Here is a 12,311-nt window from a genome sequence, read left to right as displayed (position 1 = left end):
TTCCATTGGAATCTTAAATCTTTATAGGTTACAGCATTCTTCCTTTGCCAACCCATTTCACTCATTCATTACTCTTGAAGCAAAAAATCTAATCCCACATAGTAGAAAGGAAGAGAACATCTCTTCCTTTCTACTATGCAGATCTGTATAAAAATGAATGGTGGGTGTCTGACAATGTATGGAAGTAGACATAGTTATTAAAATAGGGGATGGAAGACTTATGTGGATATATATTTAATAAGTGCACAATTTTTGCATTAGTATTAAAGACATCTTGTACAATTTATTTATTCTTTTTTTTTCATATGGCTCCCACCCACAGAAGTTTTTTTTGAGTAAAGAACACAATTTAAAATACGAACAGAAGAATTTTAAAAAGTGCAATCACCGCTTAAGTAAAATAATAAATGGTCAGTATAATTCCTAATAAAAAAAAAATAATAAAAAAAAAAACGTACAAATATATATACAAAAAATTAGGTTATGATTAGTTTTATTATTGTTATTATCATTATTATCAAACCTCTGTGGAGTCAAAAGTCCCATCATGGGAAGTCCTGCTGTCACACACACACAGTTTATTATACTGTACCTTAAATATGTTCACCGTCTCCATGCAAAAACCCTGCTCTTCACCCTAGAGATTTCTTTTAACGAGAAATCATCCCTGGAAGCTGTATAAGGAGAGTGTGCAAGTGGGTGAGGAGAAGGCGTTATCCATTCTATGCAAAACCTCCTCCACATTAATCTGGTTCTAACTCCTTAACAACTTACGTGTCAAATCATATCCCCTTCCTTCCTCCTCCTCTTCTTCTATGTCAGTATCTGCAAATTACATTTTCTTAGTCCTCGCACCCAACATTCTACAGACCAGAAATCACCTTTGTCAATTGTCTCTGGATATTTTACAATACAATACAATACATCTTTCTGAAAACAGGTAGCACAATAATTCGTATGTTTCCTGATCAAAGCCTTATACAATGGAACCTTAACATCTTTACCTCTAAAAGTTAGTACCCTCTGTATCATTCCCATGATCCACTGTGCTGTCTTTGCAATTTTAGCAATATGTCCCCAAAATTTTAGGTCTTTGTCCACAATCACTCCCAGATCTCTCATCTCGTTTACCTCCTCCAAGATATTTCTACCAGCTGTGCACTCTACATTTGATCTTTGCTTCCCAAATTTCAGAACCTTACACTTTGCAACATTGAACTGATAACTCCACTTATTTGACCACATGGCCACTGCATTCATGTCTTGCAAAGCCATGCCATCTGCTCTTCTCCTGACAGTTCTCCCTAATTTTGCATCACCTGCAAACAACTGCATATCACTATTCAGACCTCTCCCAATGATATTTACATAAAAATTTAACAATGGACCCAAAACAGATCCTTGAGGCAAACTGCTTGTAAATTTCCTCTTCTGGGATATCGCTCATCCGTAGACAACTTGTTGATACCTATCAGACAGCCAATCCATAATCCAGCTCTCTAATCTACTGTCTAGCTCCATCCATTCCAATTTAATTACCAGCTTGTTTTGTGGCAATTTATCCAAGTCCTTAGCAAAATTTAAATATACCACTGTGTGTGCATCACCATTTTCCAATGCATTTGTCATCTTGTTATAAGTAACCAGATTACTAAAACACAATCTTCCTTTAACACGTTCGCTGCCAACTACGAGTATACTCGTAGTTGGTAAACCAGCCCCACAAGCCAGCTACGAGTATACTCGTATGACACTTACCGCCGACAACGAGATTACTGTACTGACCTTGAAGAAGTGAAAATGCTTGGCTTGTGGAGCTAGCATCAAAACTGTGTATTCTCATAGAAGGTATATGCTCTGCACAAGCAACTACGAGTATACTCATAGGACGCTTACCGCCGGCAACAAGATTACCGTACTGACCTTGAAGAAGTGAAATTGCTCGGCGTACAGGAACAGACTATGCCGAAGTAGCGTGGCAGCGAACATGTTAACAAACCCCTGCTGGCCGCTAAAGAGTATTTTTTTGTTGTCAACCCAATTCTGAATCATGATCTTAACTATCCTCTCTAGCACTTTACCACAACTCCAAACACATAGACTGGCCTATAATTCAAAGCCTTAGTCCTATCACCTCTCTTATGAATCAGCACATTCCCTCATTTTACTCCTTTGGAACTTGGCCCAATGCAAAACTCATGTTAAAAAGCTATGTAAAAGCTGTTATTAACTCCCCAGAACATTCTCTCAAAGCACATGATGAAATATCATCATGTCCTACACCCTTATTAACATAGTTTTTTTTTTTTCAATTTCTCATAAACCTCCTGCTCACTTACTAATATTTCCTCCTCTTTCCTTCCTTTCCACTGCATTCAAGTTCTGCACGATGTCACATTCACAAGAATGAAATACCTTCTATGAATTGCTGATTAAATACCTCAACTATATCCTCTGCAGTGGCTATTGCACCATTTTCACCAATCTATGTCATCCTTTCTTAATCATTCTTTCTTCTACTGGCCACATTGAAAAAATCCCTAGGATTTTTTTTTTTAGCCTCATTAGCTGAGTGCTACTTGTACTGCACTTTTGCTACCCTTATGAAGCGAGTCACCTTCCTTGCCTGTTCTTTGTACTCCTCATACTACTGATTATTACCACTCGTCTTGTGCTTCTTCCAGATTGCATACTTTACCTCTTGATTCATCCATTTCACACCTGCTGTATTTAATCTCTTGACCTTTTGTAATATGTACTGATATTCCCTCCACGAGATAGTTCTGATTAGGATCCAAGCATCATTAATATACTTTCCATCCAGTTCCTTATTCCAAGTTATTGCTGCAAGCTGTCTTCTGAGCTTTTCATAATCACCAGCCTTACGATTCCACATATATCCCTTGCTAACAGAAGTCCTCATATGGCTGGCAACTCTGCAAGTGATCACCTCATGGTTACTCTCTTCGACCAATGAAAGATTTGATATCCTATATAATAATTCATCACTGTCATACCTGAACAACACACGGACTACCTTTCCTTCCACACTGTAATCTTTTACTCTCCTTAACAACCTCCTGATATTCAATCTAACATTTTCCTTGTTCACATTCAAATCATTCATGTCCCTACTACTACTACCACCAACTCTTTTGCTTGCTTATTATGTCCAATGCTTCAATTGCTGCTCATTTTACCTCCAGGAGAACAAATCTTATGCACTTTTTCATCAGCCATATTTCTAATAACGAAATCTTCATGGAGCCGCTCTCAAATCATTCATCACCTCTTTGGCATGGCCATCTTTTATTCCACTCTTTTTCACTCTTCCATGTAAGCCCATAATTCTTTTCATTTTATTTCACATGCATGTCATCTCTTGTCTCATCTTCATCAACTTTGCTTTCATGTCTAGATCCGATATATGGCAACATGAAGATTCATTTCTGATATTTTCATGCAGTTTCATATGATGCTTCTGGTTAGATTTGGTAATGCAGCATCTGCAGCAGAATCTCCAAGGATGATGAAGTGACGTGATTATATTCTCCTGAGCAATATTCTGACTTGGTAGTTGAAGTTGCTGATCATGTACTTCATGATTGCCTGGTACAACAGCAGTAGGCACTCCAGACGTATCCCAAGACATCATGGAACCTCTACTACCTTCATGTGAAGGACTGGCAAAAAAGTGAACCTGCAGTTCCTTCTAATATAAGAGTGAAGCACCATGTTCAATATCTTGTATCATACTTTGTGCAATCTGACAAGAAATAGATAATTCAGGAAATGCAGAACAAGGAATGAATACATGACTATTTTCGCCTGACTCTAAGTGATGTGGTTGAGTTTTGACACCTGTTCTTAATACTGTTGAGTTTTAACTCAACAGTATTAAGAACAGGTGTCTTATATGTAATTGTAATTAACACTGGATCTTGGTGCAGATTGTCAAAAGGAATCATTGTCTTTGATTCCTCTTGTTTCTATTACTGTATCTTCACTTTGTCGCAACCCTTCTACTAACACTGAATTCTGTACAGATGGAAGTAAGTGAGTTGGAGTAGGGTATATACTTGAATTGTAAACTGAAACCTGAGTTAGTAGATAGATAGTTCCTGACAGCTCTGACCTTCTTTCACTTGTGAATGGCTTTACCAGACTGATAATATCTTGTATATCTAATACCTAGTTCATTCATTCATTCTTGATGATACTTTAGTCTTTATTTATGCCTTTACTGTTAGAACGACTAAGAAATCTATTCCAAGGTCTTCCTTTTTTTTACCTCTTACTTAATGATGACAATTCGGTGCCATGTTGTTTTTGTTGTGACCCAGCAAGTAACAAGGCTTGGTTACACAAACTGTGTTCATAATTCTTCTGAAGATTAATGCTGGAAGTGTTTCAATGTGCAATCTCTATAAAAATCTGCACATTCAAACTTTCACCAATATTAAGTAGCTTAAAAGCTCATCCTGTGAAATGTCCACTTCACCTTTGTACATGAAATCTATTATCATTTTTGAATCTGTATACTTTATATCCTTGAGAATAACAATTCTATGTTTACACAAATTTTCAAGAAATATGCTATAAAAGAAAGAACTGTATGCAGACTATGCTGTTTTGTGTGCCTTGAGTCTCTTATCTTCACAACACTCAAGTCACATATACAAAAGTTTCACTAGAAAGTAATTCATGAAAAGATGTCAATATATTAACTGCTTTTCATGAATATTTTTAATATATTGATCATTTCTTTTTAAACAGATTTGCTGAGCTTCCATCTTTATAATTTAGGGACAATGTTTATTTTTTTTTTTTTTTTTTTTTTCAAAGTTAATTAATACCAAATTGTAAAGTACTACTACAACAGCTTCTTAGTAATAATTTTCTTAGTAATAAGATTTTCATATCTTTACTGGCAGTACAATGCTAATCGTCACACACACTCATGTTAATTATGCCTAACCCGGCACATGTATGAAACTCCAATCAAATTATTGACTTCACACATAGACTCTTAATAAAGTTCACCTTCTCGATGAACTAATAATGTAAACACGAGAACTGAAAAATATAAGGCATTAACTAATGTCACCTATATAAATTTTTATATAAATTATTAGTGCAGTAATACAATATTTCCCATAGAGGGAATAACTGAAAGACATCAAGTCTGTTCAGACTGTTTATTCCTCTTATAGAAAATATTACTGTATCACTCTTCTCTGATAATTCCTAATTTTTCTTATATAATTGTATGCATATGTTTATTAATTAGAAATTTCACTGACCATTTTTGGTCTTTCTTGGGCTATGATGGTGCTTTTTAAAATTCTTCTGTTAATTATTTTTTTTGTATTATTATTATTATTATTATTCAGGCCTCATTGGAGTCAAAAGACTCATCATGGAAGGTCCTTCCTAAGAACATAAAGTCTGTCAAGACTCATCGAGGGGAGGTTCCCCCTAAGAAACACAAAGTCTATCATACCACTCCTTAAACTCATTGACCGTTCTCACCCTCACCGCTCTATCAGGCAATGCATTGCACGGCTCAACCACCCTCCATGCAAAGAAACCACTCCTCACCCTCTTGCTCACAGTTTCCTTTCGTAACTTCCAGGGATGGCCTGTTGTCATCACTCCTTCCCACTGTTCAACCAAGTGAAAGAACTCCCCAGTGTCAACTCTGTAACCACCTCCCAACAGTTTAAAAGTCTCAATCATATCACCTCTCCTTCTTCTATCCGCCAAACTCTGCAGTCCACATTCCCTCAGCCGATTCTCATAACTATCCTTGTACAGTCCTGAGACCATCTTTGTATCTTTTCCACAGTTAATTTATCCCCTTCAAATCCTGGGGACCAAATCTGAGAACAATAATCCAAGTGTGGTCTGATCAGAGACTTATACAACGGAATGATAACCCTCTTATCTCTGCAGGTCAGTATCCTTCTCATAATTGCAGAAATCCTCTGTGTTACCTTCACCACCTTTGCAATATGTCCCCTAAACTTCAGGTTTCTATCCATCATCAACCCCAGATCTCTTGTCTCCCCAACTTCCTCCAGTATAACTCCTATGTTCTGAGGAGGCCTTCAGTATTTATCCATGTAAGTCTGTATATTATAATTTTATGTTGTTATTATTATTAACTATAAAGTAACATGTATGCCACAGTAAATAACTTTTTTTATTATGTAAATATTTCATCTTATGCATCATAAGACATCATCAGTACAATTTTCGAGCAACAATATGAATTGAATTAAAAAACAGTAGAGCTCATGCTTAGATTGGAATCCCTCTAGTTGCATATTGCATGTAGCATGTTCATGGCTTAAAACTAATGGGCTGAAATTAAAACTAATTAAATTAAAATTAAAATATAACAGTTCAATTTATTTAATACAATTAAGGATAAAAATTTCCCAAACTTTCAGAATAGCGAGACAGTTGTTTTCATTAAGATTAGGCCTGTGAAGTAAGGCTTCATCACTTTCTTTATATAAACATTAATGTTTATATATAGATCTATGTATTTACTAAAATAAAGAGCCAAAAGGCTTCATTTCAGCGATGCAAAATTATATAAATCAAGTAGATAAGGTTTCGCTGAGGCCAGTGAAACCTTATCAAATTGGACCAATAGGAGGTAAGTATATGGACGCTTGGGCAGCAATCATGTTCTCCTATAAGGTCTGGCTAGAACAGCTTGTAAAGACCGGCAAGTGTATTCCCGTAAGCTCTCTGGTCAAATTTTCCGTGTCTTTCCAAACGATGAACACATTGTTTGGAAAGACACGGAAAATGCCTTACACGAGCTCCTTCAAAAAATAAATTCTTTCCAACAAAAAATTAAGTTCACATTAGAGTTACAAAACAACCATCAGTTACCTTTTTTGGACGTATTAGTAAAAAAAACAGGATAATGGACAAATCAAGCTCACAATCTATTGCAAACCTACAGACACTGGATGTTATCTTCATTTTAAATCTACTAATTATTATGCACAAAAACTTAGCATCATTCATATGCTCAAAAACAGAGCAATAAATATCATCACAGAAGAAAAAGATCTACATGATGAGCTCTCACTCATATCAAAAACTCTATCCAAAAATGATTATCCACAAAATATAATTCAAAAGATTCTCTATAGAAACAGCCCACAGCGACAACCTCAAGTGACACAATACACATTGTTCCATCGTCATACCTTATGCAGGCTCAGTCTGCAACAAAATAGCAAAAATCATGAAGTCTTTCAATATCAGGGGTTGCCTTTAAACCTATTTTAACTACATCGCACATGTTAAGATCTCCTAAAAAATCTAGCATCCCATGTTCCTGTGGACTGAACTATGTAGGCCAAACATCGCAAAGCCTAGAAATCAGAAAAGAAGAACATATCGGAGATGTCAACAACAACAGAGCAGACACCTCAGATTAGCCCATCATTTCTCAATTTCGAACTATTCCATTGATTGAGACAACAGCTCCATGCTGTACATTGAAGAAGATTTCAAATGTAGAAACTTTAAAGAAGCTGTAGTGGTATCCCATACAGGAGACAATCTCAATAGAAATCAAGGCATGATATTAAAAGACATTTGGAAAAGCTTAATAAATTCACTGTGTTTAGCAGAACTGAATTACACGAAAAACTATAAAACGCAATCTACTAGCAATAATTAATTCTTCACACTTTATGCTCTTAATGTCGTGCGTCCTTCTCAATTTTTTAAACTGATTTTAAGGGCATTACTGCATTCTTCTGTTGTAGCATTTAATGCTAATGTAACCATTCTCGTCCTGAAGAAGCCAGACAGACCCAAGCTGGTGAAACTGGTTGACGATTGTATACATATATTTATATAAACATCCTCATATAATTTAGTTTTGATTGATATTGTAATACCATTAAAATAAGTTTTGAATAATGCCTAACACCTAAACCTGCCAAGTAGATTTGAACTGCATGATCTTTATCATTGCCAATTCTCTTTCATTCCTTGTATACACAGGCAAATACCCAATCTGATCTTATTACTGCTTCCATTCTGTTGTACTCCTCCATATACTAATCTGGTATTTGTCTATCAGCCATTCTTTTTCGAAGTCACCATATCCATCCCAGTTTGCACCAGTTTATGTGATAGATTTCATTACCTACAGGTCACATGCCTTTACACCATCCAGCAAAAGTGTTGCCATTTTCCTTCTCTATCTTGAGAGTCACTTTATTCTAAAATATGAATAAATTACAAAATTACCCCATAAACTATCATATTGTTTACTACCCAATGCTAAATTATGGCATTAAAGCTTTTCTTTCACTGTGGCTGTAGCAAACTTGTAAGAACCACAGGAATAGTTTTTTATTTTGGATGGTTTATAGTTTGCATTTAATATTTCCACAATCCCCAACATTCTCTTCATAAAGATTATATTAATACTATCACTATTTTCTCTTTCCAGGAATAGTAAGCACATCTGAAAAATTAAAATTTAAACCATTTCTTGGAGTACAGTCATCAAAATAGTAAACAGCTTGTAATATATTTATTCCAAAATGCATAAACTGTACATTTCTCCACATTAAACTGATATCCATTAACTTTTACCCATACTGACAGCCTATTTAAATTGTCCTGCAAGCTCTCCACATTGCCTTGATTAGCTATTACTCTACTAATTTTGCATCGTCAGCAAACAGCTGAATATTCCCTTTCAGGTTATTTCCTAAATCATTTATGTGCAAATTAAACAGTTCTCCCAGTAATGAACCTTGCAGCACAGCTTTAGTCACCCATTTTTGCCTTGATTCTACCCCTCCATATACCACTTTTTGATATATGTCTAGCAGCCATCCTCTTATCCACATAACCAGTGTCACATTCACCCTGATTTGTTCTGATTTGCTTAACAGTGATCCATGTGGTATTCTGTCAAATGACTTTGCAAAATCCAGCAGAATCATCGTGTTGCCATTTACTTTATCCAACTCAGCTGTTATTACTCTATTATAAAAAGTTAGTAAATTAGTAAGTCATGACCGACCATTCACGAAGCCAGTTGCCCCTCATACAGTATCATATTCCAATTCTCACATTCTTGAATTCTATTTTTGACCAATTTTTCCAGTACTTTTATCACCATGCCTGAGATACTGATTGGTCTATAATTTGCTAATGCAGTCTTAGAACATCGTTATGCAAACAGAATTATTGTACCCTCTTTCCTCCCTTGGAACTACCAGAGATGAGACTTAAATTAAAGAGCCTAGTTAGAGGCATTGCCAGTTTCCTTGTACATTCTTGTAAAATGCAAGCTGATATCCCATCTAATCCCACAACTGTATTTACATTGATATTCTGCAATATTCTAAGAATCTGCAATTCATCCACCTCTGTTCCACGTTAGTGTTTGTCACATATGTTACAGTAACTTCACATGGATGATATATCCTTTGTAAACTGATTGCTCAGTAACTCAACTATTTTATCTGCTTCTGTCAGCATCTGACCATCAGCACTCATTAAGATTAATCTTCCAAAGTCATTCTTCCTCTTATTTGCCACTTAATGAAAGAACTCTAAGATTTCCTTTGGCCTGCTTGGCTAGATTCTTCATGTAATCTGATTTTGCGTAACAGAGATCCATGTGGTATTCTGTCATTTGACAGAATACCATTTTGCATTCCTTACTATGCTGGTCACCTTTCTCCTTATATACCCTCCACAGCATTTTCTTCTTCTGTAGCTCACATTTAATGATATTACCCATCCGTGTAACTCCAATCTGATTAACCCTCCTTACCTTAGGTATACAATTTAATATTGTTACCTCTAGATGACCCTTAACTAACTTCCATGCACTACTAACATCTGTACCTTGCAATGTTTATGCCATGGCACAGATTTAATTTTCCTCCTAAGCTTATCATAATTGCCAACTTGTAGTTCCACATATATTCCTTCTTGTTTTTTTTTTTTTCCTGAAGATCTACGATGTTCAATTCCCTAAGTGATTTAGAAATGCATAACCAATGTATAAGCCTGTCTACAAGAATATTCCTTCTTGATGGAATATTCCTCATGTTTTACAATCTCCCAAGTCAAGACCTGCATGGTCACTTTTGCCAATTGGAGACAATGTGGCCACCTTGGTTAAGGATTGTTCTTCTGATCCTATGACCAGGTCCAATACTATCACTTCCTAGTCCCCTCCATCACATGCTGCCTCAAGTAATTATCTCTCAGTTAGTGTGTAAATTCCATTTCCTTCCTTCCATGTGATTTTTCTTCCTTCCAATCTATATCTCCATAGCCGAAGTCCCCCATAATAATCACTCGACCTGTAATCATTGTACTAATTTGCCGATTTATGCCATCAGATCATCCATGGAACCCCTTGACCTATAGCAACAACTAGTTGTATATTTTGTCTTACTGGTCTTAATCTCACACCAGACTGCTTCAAATGAACAGCCGCCCTCCAGTCTATCTCCTGTTCCTTTTGGCTGCAATTCATCTGCTATCATCACATTATCTCCCCCACACACACATCCTGTTTTCTCTATCTTCTCTGAAAATACTAAACTCTTCACATTTTATCCCTGTAATTACATCATCTACCGTTAGCCAATGATGTAATATGTCTCACTAATGCCTATAACTTTTGGTGAGGATGCTCTAATTGATACCAAAAACTCCTCCCTCTTGTTCCTGATACTTCTGGCATTAGTGTATAGAAACTACAGCATTTCTTTGGGCCCCACCCACTTAATTCCTGAATTGACTACCCTATTCATTATTTTGCTTCAGAGACTAGATTTCACACTTCATGATTTTCACACTCACTCACTTCATGGGTGCTTTTACACAAACTTGCCTGCTTCCACCCTCTAATCTAATCCTGTGGCTTCCTCTTTTAAGAGGATTGCAGCTGATGAACAGTCCGCTTCCATGCCTCTCTATCTCTTGCCCGTCCAGTCTTTGATGTTGTCTTTCCATTGCAGTCGGGATCCTCCTCTCCTTCCCTCTACCATCCCCTGCAATACAATTCTGGAGAGCCATCCAGAAGAACCCCCTCATCAAATGTCCTGCAAATGCTATTTTTCTTCTTTGGATTCTAACCATATAGCCTCTTTTCACCTTGAATCTTTTAAGAACCTCTTCATTCTTCATTGGACTAAAAGAACCGCTTCTTTTAGTCCAGCTTATACAATCCATTTTTCTCAAGCACCACACTTCAAACTCATTCAATCAGTCACTTATCTCCTTGTTGATCGTCCAGGACTCGCATCCATATGTTCCCACACTCCAGATCATTGTCTTGAGGATTCTTACTTATAACTGTTTGTTTAGATTTCTGTTTCCTAATGTTGGTATAAATTTGAAAAATGCTGCTTTTGGTTTTTTAATTCTGTTCTTAATTTCATAAATAGATCTATTGTCATCTGTTATCCAGCTTCCAAGGCATTCAAAACTTTTTACATTATCTATTCTTTGTCCATTCAAAGTGATTTCCATCCCATCATTTCGTCATCGTCATGCGTATCAAGGATTTAGGCCTGTTCTGTCCTTAGAAGTCATCGTTTAAGAGGACGTCCTGGTTTTCTTTTTCCTAATGACTTGTACTTTGAAGCTTGTTTTGGTAATCTTTCTGTTTTCATTCTTTGAACGTGTTCCATCTATATGTTTATAGTTTTTAATTTTTTCTATTACTAGTTCTTGGTTTAATTCTTTCATAATTTCTTCATTTCTTTTGTGATCAAATAGGGTATACTTTGCAGTTTTTCTCATAAACTTCATTTCTGCTGTTGTTAATCTTTGTTTGTCTTTTTGTTTTATTATCCAGATTTCGCTTCCATACATTAAGACTGGTAGGGCTAATGTATTGTATATTTTTAGTCTGATTTGTTTTTGAACTAGGTTTGGTTTAAATATAAAGTTAATTACACCTGCTATTTTTAAATATTTTGCAATTTTTACGTTTATATCTTTTTTCATTTTCATATGTGATCATGCATCCTAGGTAGTTAAATGAATTCACCTGTTCTAAGATCTTGTTATCTATTACTATTTTAGTTCTTGCTGGATCTTGTCCTTTAAAGGCCATAGTTTTTGATTTTTCTGTCGATATTATCATACCATCATTTCCTTTCATTGAAATCTTCATCACTTTTGTTTTCTTAACATTCATTTTCATTTTATATCTCTCATTTCCAACTCTGTTCAGTCTATTCAAAATTCTTTGCAAACCTTCCTCTGTTTTGCTTATAAGTACAATA

At 35.8% G+C, this 12,311-nt stretch overlaps 1 protein-coding gene across 5 annotated transcripts in view; it reads left to right on the top strand.

Moving 5' to 3' along the window:
• The window catches only part of LOC150099108 (protein disulfide-isomerase A5), a 953,872-nt gene that overhangs the window by 713,003 nt on the left and 228,558 nt on the right, over window positions 1-12,311 (top strand). The window lies entirely within an intron of this gene.

The sequence above is a fragment of the Typopeltis vanoorti genome, chromosome 15 (genome assembly GCF_054136105.1).
Source record: "Typopeltis vanoorti isolate ZY-2024b chromosome 15, IOZ_Tvanoo_1.0, whole genome shotgun sequence".
NCBI classification, from domain to species: domain Eukaryota; kingdom Metazoa; phylum Arthropoda; class Arachnida; order Uropygi; family Thelyphonidae; genus Typopeltis; species Typopeltis vanoorti.
This window is presented reverse-complemented; position numbering and strand designations above follow the sequence as displayed.